The following is a 19153-nucleotide window of genomic DNA, read 5'->3' on the forward strand; positions in this document are numbered from 1 at the left end:
TCTTTTTGCTTCTCCTTCCGAGTAGGACGTGGAAAGCTCGATCGAATATTTGTGCAAATTTTCATTCAGAATATGGAGATATTTTCTTCACGCATAAGAGAGAAAAAATAAAGTTTCATTCATGACAACATTTCAGCTGTGTCCGGAAAGCGGGTTGATTTCGAAGAAGCAGATTAATTTTGCGGTATTTGGTAACCGATTGATACCTTGTAGCTATGGTGACATTAAATCCACCACCTTTCGTATCTTTGCTTAGACGTGCAGTACGTAAGGATAAACTAAATTGCTTTTTGTTTCTTTCTAATTACACTTGTTATAGAGAGAGAAAAAGAAGAGTTTTATGTTATTTCCACTCCATTCGAAACCTATCTGTTCTCACTCCAAGGGCGCCCATACGACAGACAGTTTGTACAGGGGGTGGGGGACGGCTGAATCTGGAGGTATGGTGTACTTTTAATATTTTGGAAGACGAATAGCGAGCTTGTAAAGTAGCCATAAACAGATTTGAAGTTCCGCACCTGTTAAAGACGTGCGTAACACAGACTTTTTGACTCGATTTCTCGTAAGAAAAGCACCCCTGATAACATTGCGTTTTCTACTTTCCCTGAGAGCCCCGAGTACAGCTACCACGAAAGAAATTTTCTGCGCTCACCACGCCGTTTTTCGTCTTCCCCATGTTGTAACTGCTCATTACCAATCTTTTTTTTTTTTTTTCCGGTCGCCTGCAAAGTAGTCACATGAAACACAACATCTGCGACGACAAGACATTCCTTACAGAAAGTAAACGCTCACTGTCGTGGCCTAATAAACAGCCTACAGCGGTTCTCGTCCCATCACCGAATTTAAGCAACGCTGGCCCTTGTCAGTCAGCGTGGCCGCCTGGGAGCACAAGCTGCCGTTGCCTAGAATTTCTCTTCCCCGTTTTCGGTACAGTTGGCCACGTCATTTCACATCCCCGCCAGCTCCTCAAGTGCCGCAAGTCTGCAAGTCTTGAGACGCTACGCTAGACGCTTGCTTCCGGCCCCTCATGTACCTGGCCACAGGCGACAATGCGTTCGGCTGGACGACGCCTCGTGTACGCCGGCTCGCGCCACCGCGGTCGCCGTGCGTGCAGGGAATGGCGCGCCGTCCAGTTGCGTTTGGCGCGCATTCCCCTGATGGACAGAGAAGCCAAAAGTCGCCGTTCGACCATTAATGGGGGTGTCGTACCAGAGTTAGACCGCTTGAGCCATCTCGCGGCTGCCGCTGCTACTACTGGTGCGCGTCCCCCGCGCTTATCGAACAGACAGTGTGCTCTGGCTCTGGGTTTGACGCCAGGTCGACGCAGACGTGTGGTACGCGCCTAGCGCGAGTGCTGCTGCGTTTGGCAGTCCCTTGCGGAACACGTTGCTGGCCGAGTGCTCAGACGCAAGTCCCGACTACCAAAAATTATGCGCCCGAGTTACTCACATTTGGAGTAATCGCGGGGGTCAGCTCGACCGAAGTGCAATGGAACCGCCTTCATGATCACGGTAGCCCCTACGCCAGGTAAGTATGCTTTCGTCGCGCCACAGGCGAGAATTTGTAGTGCCTCGCGCTCTCGAGATGTAACGAGAGCTCCTGACGTTTTCGCAATCGGCGAACAGAATGGTGGCCGTCCATATACCTGTCTCCTTACAAGAGAGCTATTGGCTGTCGAGTTAGATGGCAGACAGTCGTAACAACGCTCCTCTGCCGAGAAAAACGATGCATTTTGTGCGAGCACCATCATACGGCTCGCGGCGCCGGCCGCTGCTGGGGTTGGCCACGTCATTTCACATCCCCGCAAGCTCCTCAAGTGCCGCAAGTCTGCAAGTTTTGAGACGCTACGCTAGACGCTTGCTTCCGGCCCCTCATGTACCTGGCCACAGGCGACAATGCGTTCGGCTGGACGACGCCTCGTGTACGCCGGCTCGCGCCACCGCGGTCGCCGTGCGTGCAGGGAATGGCGCGCCGTCCAATTGCGTTTGGCGCGCATTCCCCTGATGGACAGAGAAAGCCAAAAGTCGCCGTTCGACCATTAATGGGGGTGTCGTACCAGAGTTAGACCGCTTGTGCCATCTCGCGGCTGCCGCTGCTACTACTGGTGCGCGTCCCCCGCGCTTATCGAACAGACAGTGTGCTCTGGCTCTGGGTTTGACGCCAGGTCGACGCAGACGTGTGGTACGCGCCTAGCGCGAGTGCTGCTGCGTTTGGCAGTCCCTTGCGGAACACGTTGCTGGCCGAGTGCTCAGACGCACTAGTTAGCGACTGCTAGCACAGATTACTGCGTTTGCAATTGAAATAGACACCGGGACAGCGCGAACGCAAGTCCCGACTACCAAAAATTATGCGCCCGAGTTACTCACATTTGGAGTAATCGCGGGGGTCAGCTCGACCGAAGTGCAATGGAAGAGCCTCACCCCGGAGGAACCGCCTTCATGATCACGGTAGCCCCTACGCCAGGTAAGTATGCTTTCGTCGCGCCACAGGCGAGAATTTGTAGTGCCTCGCGCTCTCGAGATGTAACGAGAGCTCCTGACGTTTTCGCAATCGGCGAACAGAATGGTGGCCGTCCATATACCTGTCTCCTTACAAGAGAGCTATTGGCTGTCGAGTTAGATGGCAGACAGTCGTAACAACGCTCCTCTGCCGAGAAAAACGATGCATTTTGTGCGAGCACCATCATACGGCTCGCGGCGCCGGCCGCTGCTGGGGTTAATTTACCGTTCCCTCCGGAAGATGGCGGGCCAAGTCCGGGTTGCCGCCTCCGGGCCCTCCTCTCCGTCTCAAACGAGCCCTCTTTCTCGGCTGTTGAAACCGCGAATGAGATCTGCGGAATGAGTGCTTTCTGCAGCCACAATGCAAGCCACACTTTACTTTCCCTCCTTCCAGGAGAGCCCTTAGTGCTAGCAAATACGGCAGCATTGTCACGCGCGGTCGTCTGTCGCCGAGCAACTGAAGGACCACAGCTCACACTGTCAGATGTTCTAAGAGAGCTGGATGCACTCGTGAGTGTTGTGCGCGACGAACAAACAGGACGTCAGTGAACTCCAAGAGCGAACATCAATCAGCACGTTCGACATTCGACGCCGAGTAACAGAAGACACTTAAAAGGTAACACTTCTTTTTGCTTCTCCTTCCGAGTAGGACGTGGAAAGCTCGATCGAATATTTGTGCAAATTTTCATTCAGAATATGGAGATATTTTCTTCACGCATAAGAGAGAAAAAATAAAGTTTCATTCATGACAACATTTCAGCTGTGTCCGGAAAGCGGGTTGATTTCGAAGAAGCAGATTAATTTTGCGGTATTTGGTAACCGATTGATACCTTGTAGCTATGGTGACATTAAATCCACCACCTTTCGTATCTTTGCTTAGACGTGCAGTACGTAAGGATAAACTAAATTGCTTTTTGTTTCTTTCTAATTACACTTGTTATAGAGAGAGAAAAAGAAGAGTTTTATGTTATTTCCACTCCATTCGAAACCTATCTGTTCTCACTCCAAGGGCGCCCATACGACAGACAGTTTGTACAGGGGGTGGGGGACGGCTGAATCTGGAGGTATGGTGTACTTTTAATATTTTGGAAGACGAATAGCGAGCTTGTAAAGTAGCCATAAACAGATTTGAAGTTCCGCACCTGTTAAAGACGTGCGTAACACAGACTTTTTGACTCGATTTCTCGTAAGAAAAGCACCCCTGATAACATTGCGTTTTCTACTTTCCCTGAGAGCCCCGAGTACAGCTACCACGAAAGAAATTTTCTGCGCTCACCACGCCGTTTTTCGTCTTCCCCATGTTGTAACTGCTCATTACCAATCTTTTTTTTTTTTTTCCGGTCGCCTGCAAAGTAGTCACATGAAACACAACATCTGCGACGACAAGACATTCCTTACAGAAAGTAAACGCTCACTGTCGTGGCCTAATAAACAGCCTACAGCGGTTCTCGTCCCATCACCGAATTTAAGCAACGCTGGCCCTTGTCAGTCAGCGTGGCCGCCTGGGAGCACAAGCTGCCGTTGCCTAGAATTTCTCTTCCCCGTTTTCGGTACAGTTGGCCACGTCATTTCACATCCCCGCCAGCTCCTCAAGTGCCGCAAGTCTGCAAGTCTTGAGACGCTACGCTAGACGCTTGCTTCCGGCCCCTCATGTACCTGGCCACAGGCGACAATGCGTTCGGCTGGACGACGCCTCGTGTACGCCGGCTCGCGCCACCGCGGTCGCCGTGCGTGCAGGGAATGGCGCGCCGTCCAGTTGCGTTTGGCGCGCATTCCCCTGATGGACAGAGAAGCCAAAAGTCGCCGTTCGACCATTAATGGGGGTGTCGTACCAGAGTTAGACCGCTTGAGCCATCTCGCGGCTGCCGCTGCTACTACTGGTGCGCGTCCCCCGCGCTTATCGAACAGACAGTGTGCTCTGGCTCTGGGTTTGACGCCAGGTCGACGCAGACGTGTGGTACGCGCCTAGCGCGAGTGCTGCTGCGTTTGGCAGTCCCTTGCGGAACACGTTGCTGGCCGAGTGCTCAGACGCACTAGTTAGCGACTGCTAGCACAGATTACTGCGTTTGCAATTGAAATAGACACCGGGACAGCGCGAACGCAAGTCCCGACTACCAAAAATTATGCGCCCGAGTTACTCACATTTGGAGTAATCGCGGGGGTCAGCTCGACCGAAGTGCAATGGAAGAGCCTCACCCCGGAGGAACCGCCTTCATGATCACGGTAGCCCCTACGCCAGGTAAGTATGCTTTCGTCGCGCCACAGGCGAGAATTTGTAGTGCCTCGCGCTCTCGAGATGTAACGAGAGCTCCTGACGTTTTCGCAATCGGCGAACAGAATGGTGGCCGTCCATATACCTGTCTCCTTACAAGAGAGCTATTGGCTGTCGAGTTAGATGGCAGACAGTCGTAACAACGCTCCTCTGCCGAGAAAAACGATGCATTTTGTGCGAGCACCATCATACGGCTCGCGGCGCCGGCCGCTGCTGGGGTTAATTTACCGTTCCCTCCGGAAGATGGCGGGCCAAGTCCGGGTTGCCGCCTCCGGGCCCTCCTCTCCGTCTCAAACGAGCCCTCTTTCTCGGCTGTTGAAACCGCGAATGAGATCTGCGGAATGAGTGCTTTCTGCAGCCACAATGCAAGCCACACTTTACTTTCCCTCCTTCCAGGAGAGCCCTTAGTGCTAGCAAATACGGCAGCATTGTCACGCGCGGTCGTCTGTCGCCGAGCAACTGAAGGACCACAGCTCACACTGTCAGATGTTCTAAGAGAGCTGGATGCACTCGTGAGTGTTGTGCGCGACGAACAAACAGGACGTCAGTGAACTCCAAGAGCGAACATCAATCAGCACGTTCGACATTCGACGCCGAGTAACAGAAGACACTTAAAAGGTAACACTTCTTTTTGCTTCTCCTTCCGAGTAGGACGTGGAAAGCTCGATCGAATATTTGTGCAAATTTTCATTCAGAATATGGAGATATTTTCTTCACGCATAAGAGAGAAAAAATAAAGTTTCATTCATGACAACATTTCAGCTGTGTCCGGAAAGCGGGTTGATTTCGAAGAAGCAGATTAATTTTGCGGTATTTGGTAACCGATTGATACCTTGTAGCTATGGTGACATTAAATCCACCACCTTTCGTATCTTTGCTTAGACGTGCAGTACGTAAGGATAAACTAAATTGCTTTTTGTTTCTTTCTAATTACACTTGTTATAGAGAGAGAAAAAGAAGAGTTTTATGTTATTTCCACTCCATTCGAAACCTATCTGTTCTCACTCCAAGGGCGCCCATACGACAGACAGTTTGTACAGGGGGTGGGGGACGGCTGAATCTGGAGGTATGGTGTACTTTTAATATTTTGGAAGACGAATAGCGAGCTTGTAAAGTAGCCATAAACAGATTTGAAGTTCCGCACCTGTTAAAGACGTGCGTAACACAGACTTTTTGACTCGATTTCTCGTAAGAAAAGCACCCCTGATAACATTGCGTTTTCTACTTTCCCTGAGAGCCCCGAGTACAGCTACCACGAAAGAAATTTTCTGCGCTCACCACGCCGTTTTTCGTCTTCCCCATGTTGTAACTGCTCATTACCAATCTTTTTTTTTTTTTTTCCGGTCGCCTGCAAAGTAGTCACATGAAACACAACATCTGCGACGACAAGACATTCCTTACAGAAAGTAAACGCTCACTGTCGTGGCCTAATAAACAGCCTACAGCGGTTCTCGTCCCATCACCGAATTTAAGCAACGCTGGCCCTTGTCAGTCAGCGTGGCCGCCTGGGAGCACAAGCTGCCGTTGCCTAGAATTTCTCTTCCCCGTTTTCGGTACAGTTGGCCACGTCATTTCACATCCCCGCAAGCTCCTCAAGTGCCGCAAGTCTGCAAGTTTTGAGACGCTACGCTAGACGCTTGCTTCCGGCCCCTCATGTACCTGGCCACAGGCGACAATGCGTTCGGCTGGACGACGCCTCGTGTACGCCGGCTCGCGCCACCGCGGTCGCCGTGCGTGCAGGGAATGGCGCGCCGTCCAATTGCGTTTGGCGCGCATTCCCCTGATGGACAGAGAAAGCCAAAAGTCGCCGTTCGACCATTAATGGGGGTGTCGTACCAGAGTTAGACCGCTTGTGCCATCTCGCGGCTGCCGCTGCTACTACTGGTGCGCGTCCCCCGCGCTTATCGAACAGACAGTGTGCTCTGGCTCTGGGTTTGACGCCAGGTCGACGCAGACGTGTGGTACGCGCCTAGCGCGAGTGCTGCTGCGTTTGGCAGTCCCTTGCGGAACACGTTGCTGGCCGAGTGCTCAGACGCACTAGTTAGCGACTGCTAGCACAGATTACTGCGTCTGCAATTGAAATAGACACCGGGACAGCGCGAACGCAAGTCCCGACTACCAAAAATTATGCGCCCGAGTTACTCACATTTGGAGTAATCGCGGGGGTCAGCTCGACCGAAGTGCAATGGAAGAGCCTCACCCCGGAGGAACCGCCTTCATGATCACGGTAGCCCCTACGCCAGGTAAGTATGCTTTCGTCGCGCCACAGGCGAGAATTTGTAGTGCCTCGCGCTCTCGAGATGTAACGAGAGCTCCTGACGTTTTCGCAATCGGCGAACAGAATGGTGGCCGTCCATATACCTGTCTCCTTACAAGAGAGCTATTGGCTGTCGAGTTAGATGGCAGACAGTCGTAACAACGCTCCTCTGCCGAGAAAAACGATGCATTTTGTGCGAGCACCATCATACGGCTCGCGGCGCCGGCCGCTGCTGGGGTTAATTTACCGTTCCCTCCGGAAGATGGCGGGCCAAGTCCGGGTTGCCGCCTCCGGGCCCTCCTCTCCGTCTCAAACGAGCCCTCTTTCTCGGCTGTTGAAACCGCGAATGAGATCTGCGGAATGAGTGCTTTCTGCAGCCACAATGCAAGCCACACTTTACTTTCCCTCCTTCCAGGAGAGCCCTTAGTGCTAGCAAATACGGCAGCATTGTCACGCGCGGTCGTCTGTCGCCGAGCAACTGAAGGACCACAGCTCACACTGTCAGATGTTCTAAGAGAGCTGGATGCACTCGTGAGTGTTGTGCGCGACGAACAAACAGGACGTCAGTGAACTCCAAGAGCGAACATCAATCAGCACGTTCGACATTCGACGCCGAGTAACAGAAGACACTTAAAAGGTAACACTTCTTTTTGCTTCTCCTTCCGAGTAGGACGTGGAAAGCTCGATCGAATATTTGTGCAAATTTTCATTCAGAATATGGAGATATTTTCTTCACGCATAAGAGAGAAAAAATAAAGTTTCATTCATGACAACATTTCAGCTGTGTCCGGAAAGCGGGTTGATTTCGAAGAAGCAGATTAATTTTGCGGTATTTGGTAACCGATTGATACCTTGTAGCTATGGTGACATTAAATCCACCACCTTTCGTATCTTTGCTTAGACGTGCAGTACGTAAGGATAAACTAAATTGCTTTTTGTTTCTTTCTAATTACACTTGTTATAGAGAGAGAAAAAGAAGAGTTTTATGTTATTTCCACTCCATTCGAAACCTATCTGTTCTCACTCCAAGGGCGCCCATACGACAGACAGTTTGTACAGGGGGTGGGGGACGGCTGAATCTGGAGGTATGGTGTACTTTTAATATTTTGGAAGACGAATAGCGAGCTTGTAAAGTAGCCATAAACAGATTTGAAGTTCCGCACCTGTTAAAGACGTGCGTAACACAGACTTTTTGACTCGATTTCTCGTAAGAAAAGCACCCCTGATAACATTGCGTTTTCTACTTTCCCTGAGAGCCCCGAGTACAGCTACCACGAAAGAAATTTTCTGCGCTCACCACGCCGTTTTTCGTCTTCCCCATGTTGTAACTGCTCATTACCAATCTTTTTTTTTTTTTTTCCGGTCGCCTGCAAAGTAGTCACATGAAACACAACATCTGCGACGACAAGACATTCCTTACAGAAAGTAAACGCTCACTGTCGTGGCCTAATAAACAGCCTACAGCGGTTCTCGTCCCATCACCGAATTTAAGCAACGCTGGCCCTTGTCAGTCAGCGTGGCCGCCTGGGAGCACAAGCTGCCGTTGCCTAGAATTTCTCTTCCCCGTTTTCGGTACAGTTGGCCACGTCATTTCACATCCCCGCAAGCTCCTCAAGTGCCGCAAGTCTGCAAGTTTTGAGACGCTACGCTAGACGCTTGCTTCCGGCCCCTCATGTACCTGGCCACAGGCGACAATGCGTTCGGCTGGACGACGCCTCGTGTACGCCGGCTCGCGCCACCGCGGTCGCCGTGCGTGCAGGGAATGGCGCGCCGTCCAATTGCGTTTGGCGCGCATTCCCCTGATGGACAGAGAAAGCCAAAAGTCGCCGTTCGACCATTAATGGGGGTGTCGTACCAGAGTTAGACCGCTTGTGCCATCTCGCGGCTGCCGCTGCTACTACTGGTGCGCGTCCCCCGCGCTTATCGAACAGACAGTGTGCTCTGGCTCTGGGTTTGACGCCAGGTCGACGCAGACGTGTGGTACGCGCCTAGCGCGAGTGCTGCTGCGTTTGGCAGTCCCTTGCGGAACACGTTGCTGGCCGAGTGCTCAGACGCAAGTCCCGACTACCAAAAATTATGCGCCCGAGTTACTCACATTTGGAGTAATCGCGGGGGTCAGCTCGACCGAAGTGCAATGGAACCGCCTTCATGATCACGGTAGCCCCTACGCCAGGTAAGTATGCTTTCGTCGCGCCACAGGCGAGAATTTGTAGTGCCTCGCGCTCTCGAGATGTAACGAGAGCTCCTGACGTTTTCGCAATCGGCGAACAGAATGGTGGCCGTCCATATACCTGTCTCCTTACAAGAGAGCTATTGGCTGTCGAGTTAGATGGCAGACAGTCGTAACAACGCTCCTCTGCCGAGAAAAACGATGCATTTTGTGCGAGCACCATCATACGGCTCGCGGCGCCGGCCGCTGCTGGGGTTGGCCACGTCATTTCACATCCCCGCAAGCTCCTCAAGTGCCGCAAGTCTGCAAGTTTTGAGACGCTACGCTAGACGCTTGCTTCCGGCCCCTCATGTACCTGGCCACAGGCGACAATGCGTTCGGCTGGACGACGCCTCGTGTACGCCGGCTCGCGCCACCGCGGTCGCCGTGCGTGCAGGGAATGGCGCGCCGTCCAATTGCGTTTGGCGCGCATTCCCCTGATGGACAGAGAAAGCCAAAAGTCGCCGTTCGACCATTAATGGGGGTGTCGTACCAGAGTTAGACCGCTTGTGCCATCTCGCGGCTGCCGCTGCTACTACTGGTGCGCGTCCCCCGCGCTTATCGAACAGACAGTGTGCTCTGGCTCTGGGTTTGACGCCAGGTCGACGCAGACGTGTGGTACGCGCCTAGCGCGAGTGCTGCTGCGTTTGGCAGTCCCTTGCGGAACACGTTGCTGGCCGAGTGCTCAGACGCACTAGTTAGCGACTGCTAGCACAGATTACTGCGTTTGCAATTGAAATAGACACCGGGACAGCGCGAACGCAAGTCCCGACTACCAAAAATTATGCGCCCGAGTTACTCACATTTGGAGTAATCGCGGGGGTCAGCTCGACCGAAGTGCAATGGAAGAGCCTCACCCCGGAGGAACCGCCTTCATGATCACGGTAGCCCCTACGCCAGGTAAGTATGCTTTCGTCGCGCCACAGGCGAGAATTTGTAGTGCCTCGCGCTCTCGAGATGTAACGAGAGCTCCTGACGTTTTCGCAATCGGCGAACAGAATGGTGGCCGTCCATATACCTGTCTCCTTACAAGAGAGCTATTGGCTGTCGAGTTAGATGGCAGACAGTCGTAACAACGCTCCTCTGCCGAGAAAAACGATGCATTTTGTGCGAGCACCATCATACGGCTCGCGGCGCCGGCCGCTGCTGGGGTTAATTTACCGTTCCCTCCGGAAGATGGCGGGCCAAGTCCGGGTTGCCGCCTCCGGGCCCTCCTCTCCGTCTCAAACGAGCCCTCTTTCTCGGCTGTTGAAACCGCGAATGAGATCTGCGGAATGAGTGCTTTCTGCAGCCACAATGCAAGCCACACTTTACTTTCCCTCCTTCCAGGAGAGCCCTTAGTGCTAGCAAATACGGCAGCATTGTCACGCGCGGTCGTCTGTCGCCGAGCAACTGAAGGACCACAGCTCACACTGTCAGATGTTCTAAGAGAGCTGGATGCACTCGTGAGTGTTGTGCGCGACGAACAAACAGGACGTCAGTGAACTCCAAGAGCGAACATCAATCAGCACGTTCGACATTCGACGCCGAGTAACAGAAGACACTTAAAAGGTAACACTTCTTTTTGCTTCTCCTTCCGAGTAGGACGTGGAAAGCTCGATCGAATATTTGTGCAAATTTTCATTCAGAATATGGAGATATTTTCTTCACGCATAAGAGAGAAAAAATAAAGTTTCATTCATGACAACATTTCAGCTGTGTCCGGAAAGCGGGTTGATTTCGAAGAAGCAGATTAATTTTGCGGTATTTGGTAACCGATTGATACCTTGTAGCTATGGTGACATTAAATCCACCACCTTTCGTATCTTTGCTTAGACGTGCAGTACGTAAGGATAAACTAAATTGCTTTTTGTTTCTTTCTAATTACACTTGTTATAGAGAGAGAAAAAGAAGAGTTTTATGTTATTTCCACTCCATTCGAAACCTATCTGTTCTCACTCCAAGGGCGCCCATACGACAGACAGTTTGTACAGGGGGTGGGGGACGGCTGAATCTGGAGGTATGGTGTACTTTTAATATTTTGGAAGACGAATAGCGAGCTTGTAAAGTAGCCATAAACAGATTTGAAGTTCCGCACCTGTTAAAGACGTGCGTAACACAGACTTTTTGACTCGATTTCTCGTAAGAAAAGCACCCCTGATAACATTGCGTTTTCTACTTTCCCTGAGAGCCCCGAGTACAGCTACCACGAAAGAAATTTTCTGCGCTCACCACGCCGTTTTTCGTCTTCCCCATGTTGTAACTGCTCATTACCAATCTTTTTTTTTTTTTTCCGGTCGCCTGCAAAGTAGTCACATGAAACACAACATCTGCGACGACAAGACATTCCTTACAGAAAGTAAACGCTCACTGTCGTGGCCTAATAAACAGCCTACAGCGGTTCTCGTCCCATCACCGAATTTAAGCAACGCTGGCCCTTGTCAGTCAGCGTGGCCGCCTGGGAGCACAAGCTGCCGTTGCCTAGAATTTCTCTTCCCCGTTTTCGGTACAGTTGGCCACGTCATTTCACATCCCCGCCAGCTCCTCAAGTGCCGCAAGTCTGCAAGTCTTGAGACGCTACGCTAGACGCTTGCTTCCGGCCCCTCATGTACCTGGCCACAGGCGACAATGCGTTCGGCTGGACGACGCCTCGTGTACGCCGGCTCGCGCCACCGCGGTCGCCGTGCGTGCAGGGAATGGCGCGCCGTCCAGTTGCGTTTGGCGCGCATTCCCCTGATGGACAGAGAAGCCAAAAGTCGCCGTTCGACCATTAATGGGGGTGTCGTACCAGAGTTAGACCGCTTGAGCCATCTCGCGGCTGCCGCTGCTACTACTGGTGCGCGTCCCCCGCGCTTATCGAACAGACAGTGTGCTCTGGCTCTGGGTTTGACGCCAGGTCGACGCAGACGTGTGGTACGCGCCTAGCGCGAGTGCTGCTGCGTTTGGCAGTCCCTTGCGGAACACGTTGCTGGCCGAGTGCTCAGACGCACTAGTTAGCGACTGCTAGCACAGATTACTGCGTTTGCAATTGAAATAGACACCGGGACAGCGCGAACGCAAGTCCCGACTACCAAAAATTATGCGCCCGAGTTACTCACATTTGGAGTAATCGCGGGGGTCAGCTCGACCGAAGTGCAATGGAAGAGCCTCACCCCGGAGGAACCGCCTTCATGATCACGGTAGCCCCTACGCCAGGTAAGTATGCTTTCGTCGCGCCACAGGCGAGAATTTGTAGTGCCTCGCGCTCTCGAGATGTAACGAGAGCTCCTGACGTTTTCGCAATCGGCGAACAGAATGGTGGCCGTCCATATACCTGTCTCCTTACAAGAGAGCTATTGGCTGTCGAGTTAGATGGCAGACAGTCGTAACAACGCTCCTCTGCCGAGAAAAACGATGCATTTTGTGCGAGCACCATCATACGGCTCGCGGCGCCGGCCGCTGCTGGGGTTAATTTACCGTTCCCTCCGGAAGATGGCGGGCCAAGTCCGGGTTGCCGCCTCCGGGCCCTCCTCTCCGTCTCAAACGAGCCCTCTTTCTCGGCTGTTGAAACCGCGAATGAGATCTGCGGAATGAGTGCTTTCTGCAGCCACAATGCAAGCCACACTTTACTTTCCCTCCTTCCAGGAGAGCCCTTAGTGCTAGCAAATACGGCAGCATTGTCACGCGCGGTCGTCTGTCGCCGAGCAACTGAAGGACCACAGCTCACACTGTCAGATGTTCTAAGAGAGCTGGATGCACTCGTGAGTGTTGTGCGCGACGAACAAACAGGACGTCAGTGAACTCCAAGAGCGAACATCAATCAGCACGTTCGACATTCGACGCCGAGTAACAGAAGACACTTAAAAGGTAACACTTCTTTTTGCTTCTCCTTCCGAGTAGGACGTGGAAAGCTCGATCGAATATTTGTGCAAATTTTCATTCAGAATATGGAGATATTTTCTTCACGCATAAGAGAGAAAAAATAAAGTTTCATTCATGACAACATTTCAGCTGTGTCCGGAAAGCGGGTTGATTTCGAAGAAGCAGATTAATTTTGCGGTATTTGGTAACCGATTGATACCTTGTAGCTATGGTGACATTAAATCCACCACCTTTCGTATCTTTGCTTAGACGTGCAGTACGTAAGGATAAACTAAATTGCTTTTTGTTTCTTTCTAATTACACTTGTTATAGAGAGAGAAAAAGAAGAGTTTTATGTTATTTCCACTCCATTCGAAACCTATCTGTTCTCACTCCAAGGGCGCCCATACGACAGACAGTTTGTACAGGGGGTGGGGGACGGCTGAATCTGGAGGTATGGTGTACTTTTAATATTTTGGAAGACGAATAGCGAGCTTGTAAAGTAGCCATAAACAGATTTGAAGTTCCGCACCTGTTAAAGACGTGCGTAACACAGACTTTTTGACTCGATTTCTCGTAAGAAAAGCACCCCTGATAACATTGCGTTTTCTACTTTCCCTGAGAGCCCCGAGTACAGCTACCACGAAAGAAATTTTCTGCGCTCACCACGCCGTTTTTCGTCTTCCCCATGTTGTAACTGCTCATTACCAATCTTTTTTTTTTTTTTTCCGGTCGCCTGCAAAGTAGTCACATGAAACACAACATCTGCGACGACAAGACATTCCTTACAGAAAGTAAACGCTCACTGTCGTGGCCTAATAAACAGCCTACAGCGGTTCTCGTCCCATCACCGAATTTAAGCAACGCTGGCCCTTGTCAGTCAGCGTGGCCGCCTGGGAGCACAAGCTGCCGTTGCCTAGAATTTCTCTTCCCCGTTTTCGGTACAGTTGGCCACGTCATTTCACATCCCCGCAAGCTCCTCAAGTGCCGCAAGTCTGCAAGTTTTGAGACGCTACGCTAGACGCTTGCTTCCGGCCCCTCATGTACCTGGCCACAGGCGACAATGCGTTCGGCTGGACGACGCCTCGTGTACGCCGGCTCGCGCCACCGCGGTCGCCGTGCGTGCAGGGAATGGCGCGCCGTCCAATTGCGTTTGGCGCGCATTCCCCTGATGGACAGAGAAAGCCAAAAGTCGCCGTTCGACCATTAATGGGGGTGTCGTACCAGAGTTAGACCGCTTGTGCCATCTCGCGGCTGCCGCTGCTACTACTGGTGCGCGTCCCCCGCGCTTATCGAACAGACAGTGTGCTCTGGCTCTGGGTTTGACGCCAGGTCGACGCAGACGTGTGGTACGCGCCTAGCGCGAGTGCTGCTGCGTTTGGCAGTCCCTTGCGGAACACGTTGCTGGCCGAGTGCTCAGACGCACTAGTTAGCGACTGCTAGCACAGATTACTGCGTCTGCAATTGAAATAGACACCGGGACAGCGCGAACGCAAGTCCCGACTACCAAAAATTATGCGCCCGAGTTACTCACATTTGGAGTAATCGCGGGGGTCAGCTCGACCGAAGTGCAATGGAAGAGCCTCACCCCGGAGGAACCGCCTTCATGATCACGGTAGCCCCTACGCCAGGTAAGTATGCTTTCGTCGCGCCACAGGCGAGAATTTGTAGTGCCTCGCGCTCTCGAGATGTAACGAGAGCTCCTGACGTTTTCGCAATCGGCGAACAGAATGGTGGCCGTCCATATACCTGTCTCCTTACAAGAGAGCTATTGGCTGTCGAGTTAGATGGCAGACAGTCGTAACAACGCTCCTCTGCCGAGAAAAACGATGCATTTTGTGCGAGCACCATCATACGGCTCGCGGCGCCGGCCGCTGCTGGGGTTAATTTACCGTTCCCTCCGGAAGATGGCGGGCCAAGTCCGGGTTGCCGCCTCCGGGCCCTCCTCTCCGTCTCAAACGAGCCCTCTTTCTCGGCTGTTGAAACCGCGAATGAGATCTGCGGAATGAGTGCTTTCTGCAGCCACAATGCAAGCCACACTTTACTTTCCCTCCTTCCAGGAGAGCCCTTAGTGCTAGCAAATACGGCAGCATTGTCACGCGCGGTCGTCTGTCGCCGAGCAACTGAAGGACCACAGCTCACACTGTCAGATGTTCTAAGAGAGCTGGATGCACTCGTGAGTGTTGTGCGCGACGAACAAACAGGACGTCAGTGAACTCCAAGAGCGAACATCAATCAGCACGTTCGACATTCGACGCCGAGTAACAGAAGACACTTAAAAGGTAACACTTCTTTTTGCTTCTCCTTCCGAGTAGGACGTGGAAAGCTCGATCGAATATTTGTGCAAATTTTCATTCAGAATATGGAGATATTTTCTTCACGCATAAGAGAGAAAAAATAAAGTTTCATTCATGACAACATTTCAGCTGTGTCCGGAAAGCGGGTTGATTTCGAAGAAGCAGATTAATTTTGCGGTATTTGGTAACCGATTGATACCTTGTAGCTATGGTGACATTAAATCCACCACCTTTCGTATCTTTGCTTAGACGTGCAGTACGTAAGGATAAACTAAATTGCTTTTTGTTTCTTTCTAATTACACTTGTTATAGAGAGAGAAAAAGAAGAGTTTTATGTTATTTCCACTCCATTCGAAACCTATCTGTTCTCACTCCAAGGGCGCCCATACGACAGACAGTTTGTACAGGGGGTGGGGGACGGCTGAATCTGGAGGTATGGTGTACTTTTAATATTTTGGAAGACGAATAGCGAGCTTGTAAAGTAGCCATAAACAGATTTGAAGTTCCGCACCTGTTAAAGACGTGCGTAACACAGACTTTTTGACTCGATTTCTCGTAAGAAAGGCACCCCTGATAACATTGCGTTTTCTACTTTCCCTGAGAGCCCCGAGTACAGCTACCACGAAAGAAATTTTCTGCGCTCACCACGCCGTTTTTCGTCTTCCCCATGTTGTAACTGCTCATTACCAATCTTTTTTTTTTCCGGTCGCCTGCAAAGTAGTCACATGAAACACAACATCTGCGACGACAAGACATTCCTTACAGAAAGTAAACGCTCACTGTCGTGGCCTAATAAACAGCCTACAGCGGTTCTCGTCCCATCACCGAATTTAAGCAACTCTGGCCCTTGTCAGTCAGTGTGGCCGCCGGGGAGCACAAGCTGCTGTTGCCTAGAATTTCTCTTCCCCGTTTTCGGTACAGTTGGCCACGTCATTTCACATCCCCGCAAGCTCCTCAAGTGCCGCAAGTCTGCAAGTTTTGAGACGCTACGCTAGACGCTTGCTTCCGGCCCCTCATGTACCTGGCCACAGGCGACAATGCGTTCGGCTGGACGACGCCTCGTGTACGCCGGCTCGCGCCACCGCGGTCGCCGTGCGTGCAGGGAATGGCGCGCCGTCCAATTGCGTTTGGCGCGCATTCCCCTGATGGACAGAGAAAGCCAAAAGTCGCCGTTCGACCATTAATGGGGGTGTCGTACCAGAGTTAGACCGCTTGTGCCATCTCGCGGCTGCCGCTGCTACTACTGGTGCGCGTCCCCCGCGCTTATCGAACAGACAGTGTGCTCTGGCTCTGGGTTTGACGCCAGGTCGACGCAGACGTGTGGTACGCGCCTAGCGCGAGTGCTGCTGCGTTTGGCAGTCCCTTGCGGAACACGTTGCTGGCCGAGTGCTCAGACGCACTAGTTAGCGACTGCTAGCACAGATTACTGCGTTTGCAATTGAAATAGACACCGGGACAGCGCGAACGCAAGTCCCGACTACCAAAAATTATGCGCCCGAGTTACTCACATTTGGAGTAATCGCGGGGGTCAGCTCGACCGAAGTGCAATGGAAGAGCCTCACCCCGGAGGAACCGCCTTCATGATCACGGTAGCCCCTACGCCAGGTAAGTATGCTTTCGTCGCTTTTTTTTTTTTTTTTACTTTATTGTAATTTTGAAACCTGAACAAACAAACAGGTAGGCTGGCAGCAGCACAATACGCTGCTCTTCAGCCGAAGAGAGTACATGGAGATAAACAAAGAAGAGACATTACATAGAAAAACGGCGGGAAAACACAGGAGACACAAGAACATAAAAGCACAAGAAGCCGTTCACACTTGATGACAATCCACACTAGGAACTGGAGACCCGACGCACAAACACTGAAGAAGACGATGTCACAGGTGAACAATGGAGCGTGACGGCGAAACGGAACACTAAACATGACGGCACACACGATACACTGATGGCGGTGATCTCCGGCGCGCGAATGTCCACTTAGCGTGTGCGAGTCCGGGGACCTGCCAAGAGGGCAACAGGGATGAGGAAGGGGAGAGGGGAGGAAAAGAGGATGCCACGGCTGAGGAGACGGGGACAGGAGGATAGGGACAGGAGAGGGGGGGCCCGGGGGACGAGGGACGAGAAAAGGAGGAGGGAGGGAAAAGGGAGAGAAGGGAGGGAGGGTGCCCTGAGGAGCAAGCACAGGAGGGGGGCGGGAGGATCAAAGTTGGTAGGAGGGGTAGATGGAGGGGAGGAGGGCATCATCAGGGAGGGGGAGCTGGCGGAAGCCACCTTGGGAGAGGGTAAGGAGGGTGGAGAGATGGAGACCGGGTGGGACATGGGAGTACAGGCGCGGCAGCGGGCGGGGTTGGGAGAGGATCGGGGAGACGAGCGGGTGAGGAGGATCGAGTTTACGGGAGGTGTATAGGATTCGTATCCTTTCGAGGAAGAGGAGGAGGTGGGGGAAGGGGATAAGGTCATACAGGATCCGCGTGGGGGAAGGGAGACGGATGCGATAGGCAAGGCGGAGAGCATGGCGTTCAAGGATTTGGAGGGATTTATAAAAGGAAGGGGGGGCGGAGATCCAGGCGGGATGGGCGTAACAGAGGATAGGGCGGATGAGGGACTTATAGGTGTGGAGGATGGTGGAGGGGTCCAGACCCCACTTTCGGCCGGAAAGGAGCTTGAGGAGACGGAGTCGGGAACGTGCCTTGGCTTGGATTGTCTGGAGATGGGGAGTCCAGGAGAGGCGACGGTCGAGGGTGACGCCAAGGTACTTAAGGGTGGGGGTGAGAGCGATGGGACGGCCATAAACGGTGAGATAGAAATCAAGGAGGCGGAAGGAGGGAGTGGTTTTGCCTACAATGATCGCCTGGGTTTTGGAAGGATTGACCTTGAGCAACCACTGGTTGCACCAAGCGGTGAACCGGTCAAGATGGGATTGGAGAAGGTGTTGGGAGCGTCGCAGGGTGGGGGCAAGGGCAAGGAAGGCGGTGTCATCGGCAAACTGGAGAAGGTGGACGGGGGGTGACGGCGGCGGCATGTCCGCCGTGTACAACAAGTACAGAAGGGGGGAGAGGACGGAGCCTTGGGGCACACCGGCGGAGGGGAAAAAGGTGTAGGAATCGGTGTTATGGATGGTGACATGGGAAGGACGGCGGGAGAGAAAGGAACCGATCAGACGAACGTAGTTAATGGGAAGGGCGAAGGTTTGGAGCTTGAAGAGGAGACCGGAATGCCATACGCGGTCATATGCGCGTCCGAGGTCAAGAGAGAGGAAGATTGCGGAGCGACGGGAATTGAGCTGTTCGGAAAGGAGATGAGTGAGGTGAAGGAGAAGATCGTCGGAAGAGAAGGACGGCCGAAAGCCACACTGGGTAACGGGGAGGAGGCGGTGCTGGCGGAGATGCTGGTGGATGCGGCAGGTGAGGATAGATTCCAGGACCTTGCTGAAGACCGAGGTAAGGCTGATGGGACGGTATGAGGAAACGGCGGACGGCGGTTTGCCAGGTTTGAGGAACATGAGGATACGGGAGGTTTTCCACAGGTCGGGGTAGTAACCAGTGGACAGGACTACATTGTAGAGCCTGGCCAGGGTGGAGAGAAAAGAGACAGGAGCTTCACGAAGGTGACGGTAGGTGACACGATCGTGACCAGGAGCGGTGTTGCGTTTGGTGCGGAGTGTAGTGATGAGATCCTGTGTGGTGATGGGGGCATTAAGGTCTGTGTGTGGAATGTTGTCCAAGTACTGGAAACCAGGAGCGAGGGGAGGGACAGAGGTGTCAGTTCGATCGCGGATATCTGGGAAGAGGGAGTAATCGA

At 52.6% G+C, this 19153-nt stretch overlaps 7 non-coding genes and 2 pseudogenes across 7 annotated transcripts; all 9 read right to left on the reverse strand.

Moving 5' to 3' along the window:
* Positions 1 to 1388: 1388 nt before the first annotated feature.
* Positions 1389 to 1535, reverse strand: LOC126163296 (U1 spliceosomal RNA; annotated as a pseudogene).
* Positions 1536 to 2308: 773 nt separating this feature from the next.
* On the reverse strand, positions 2309 to 2471 carry LOC126163280 (U1 spliceosomal RNA). The gene has a single exon (XR_007535198.1). It is a non-coding gene; the product is annotated as a U1 spliceosomal RNA (small nuclear RNA).
* A 2111-nt stretch (positions 2472 to 4582) lies between these two features.
* Positions 4583 to 4745, reverse strand: LOC126163281 (U1 spliceosomal RNA). The gene has a single exon (XR_007535199.1). It is a non-coding gene; the product is annotated as a U1 spliceosomal RNA (small nuclear RNA).
* A 2113-nt stretch (positions 4746 to 6858) lies between these two features.
* On the reverse strand, positions 6859 to 7021 carry LOC126163282 (U1 spliceosomal RNA). The gene has a single exon (XR_007535200.1). It is a non-coding gene; the product is annotated as a U1 spliceosomal RNA (small nuclear RNA).
* A 2040-nt stretch (positions 7022 to 9061) lies between these two features.
* On the reverse strand, positions 9062 to 9208 carry LOC126163297 (U1 spliceosomal RNA; annotated as a pseudogene).
* A 773-nt stretch (positions 9209 to 9981) lies between these two features.
* LOC126163283 (U1 spliceosomal RNA) lies at positions 9982 to 10144 on the reverse strand. The gene has a single exon (XR_007535201.1). It is a non-coding gene; the product is annotated as a U1 spliceosomal RNA (small nuclear RNA).
* A 2111-nt stretch (positions 10145 to 12255) lies between these two features.
* Positions 12256 to 12418, reverse strand: LOC126163284 (U1 spliceosomal RNA). Its single transcript, XR_007535202.1, has one exon. It is a non-coding gene; the product is annotated as a U1 spliceosomal RNA (small nuclear RNA).
* A 2113-nt stretch (positions 12419 to 14531) lies between these two features.
* LOC126163285 (U1 spliceosomal RNA) lies at positions 14532 to 14694 on the reverse strand. Its single transcript, XR_007535203.1, has one exon. It is a non-coding gene; the product is annotated as a U1 spliceosomal RNA (small nuclear RNA).
* Positions 14695 to 16802: 2108 nt separating this feature from the next.
* LOC126163286 (U1 spliceosomal RNA) lies at positions 16803 to 16965 on the reverse strand. The gene has a single exon (XR_007535204.1). It is a non-coding gene; the product is annotated as a U1 spliceosomal RNA (small nuclear RNA).
* Positions 16966 to 19153: the final 2188 nt, after the last annotated feature.

The sequence above is a fragment of the Schistocerca cancellata genome, chromosome 2 (genome assembly GCF_023864275.1).
Source record: "Schistocerca cancellata isolate TAMUIC-IGC-003103 chromosome 2, iqSchCanc2.1, whole genome shotgun sequence".
NCBI classification, from domain to species: Eukaryota; Metazoa; Arthropoda; class Insecta; order Orthoptera; family Acrididae; genus Schistocerca; species Schistocerca cancellata.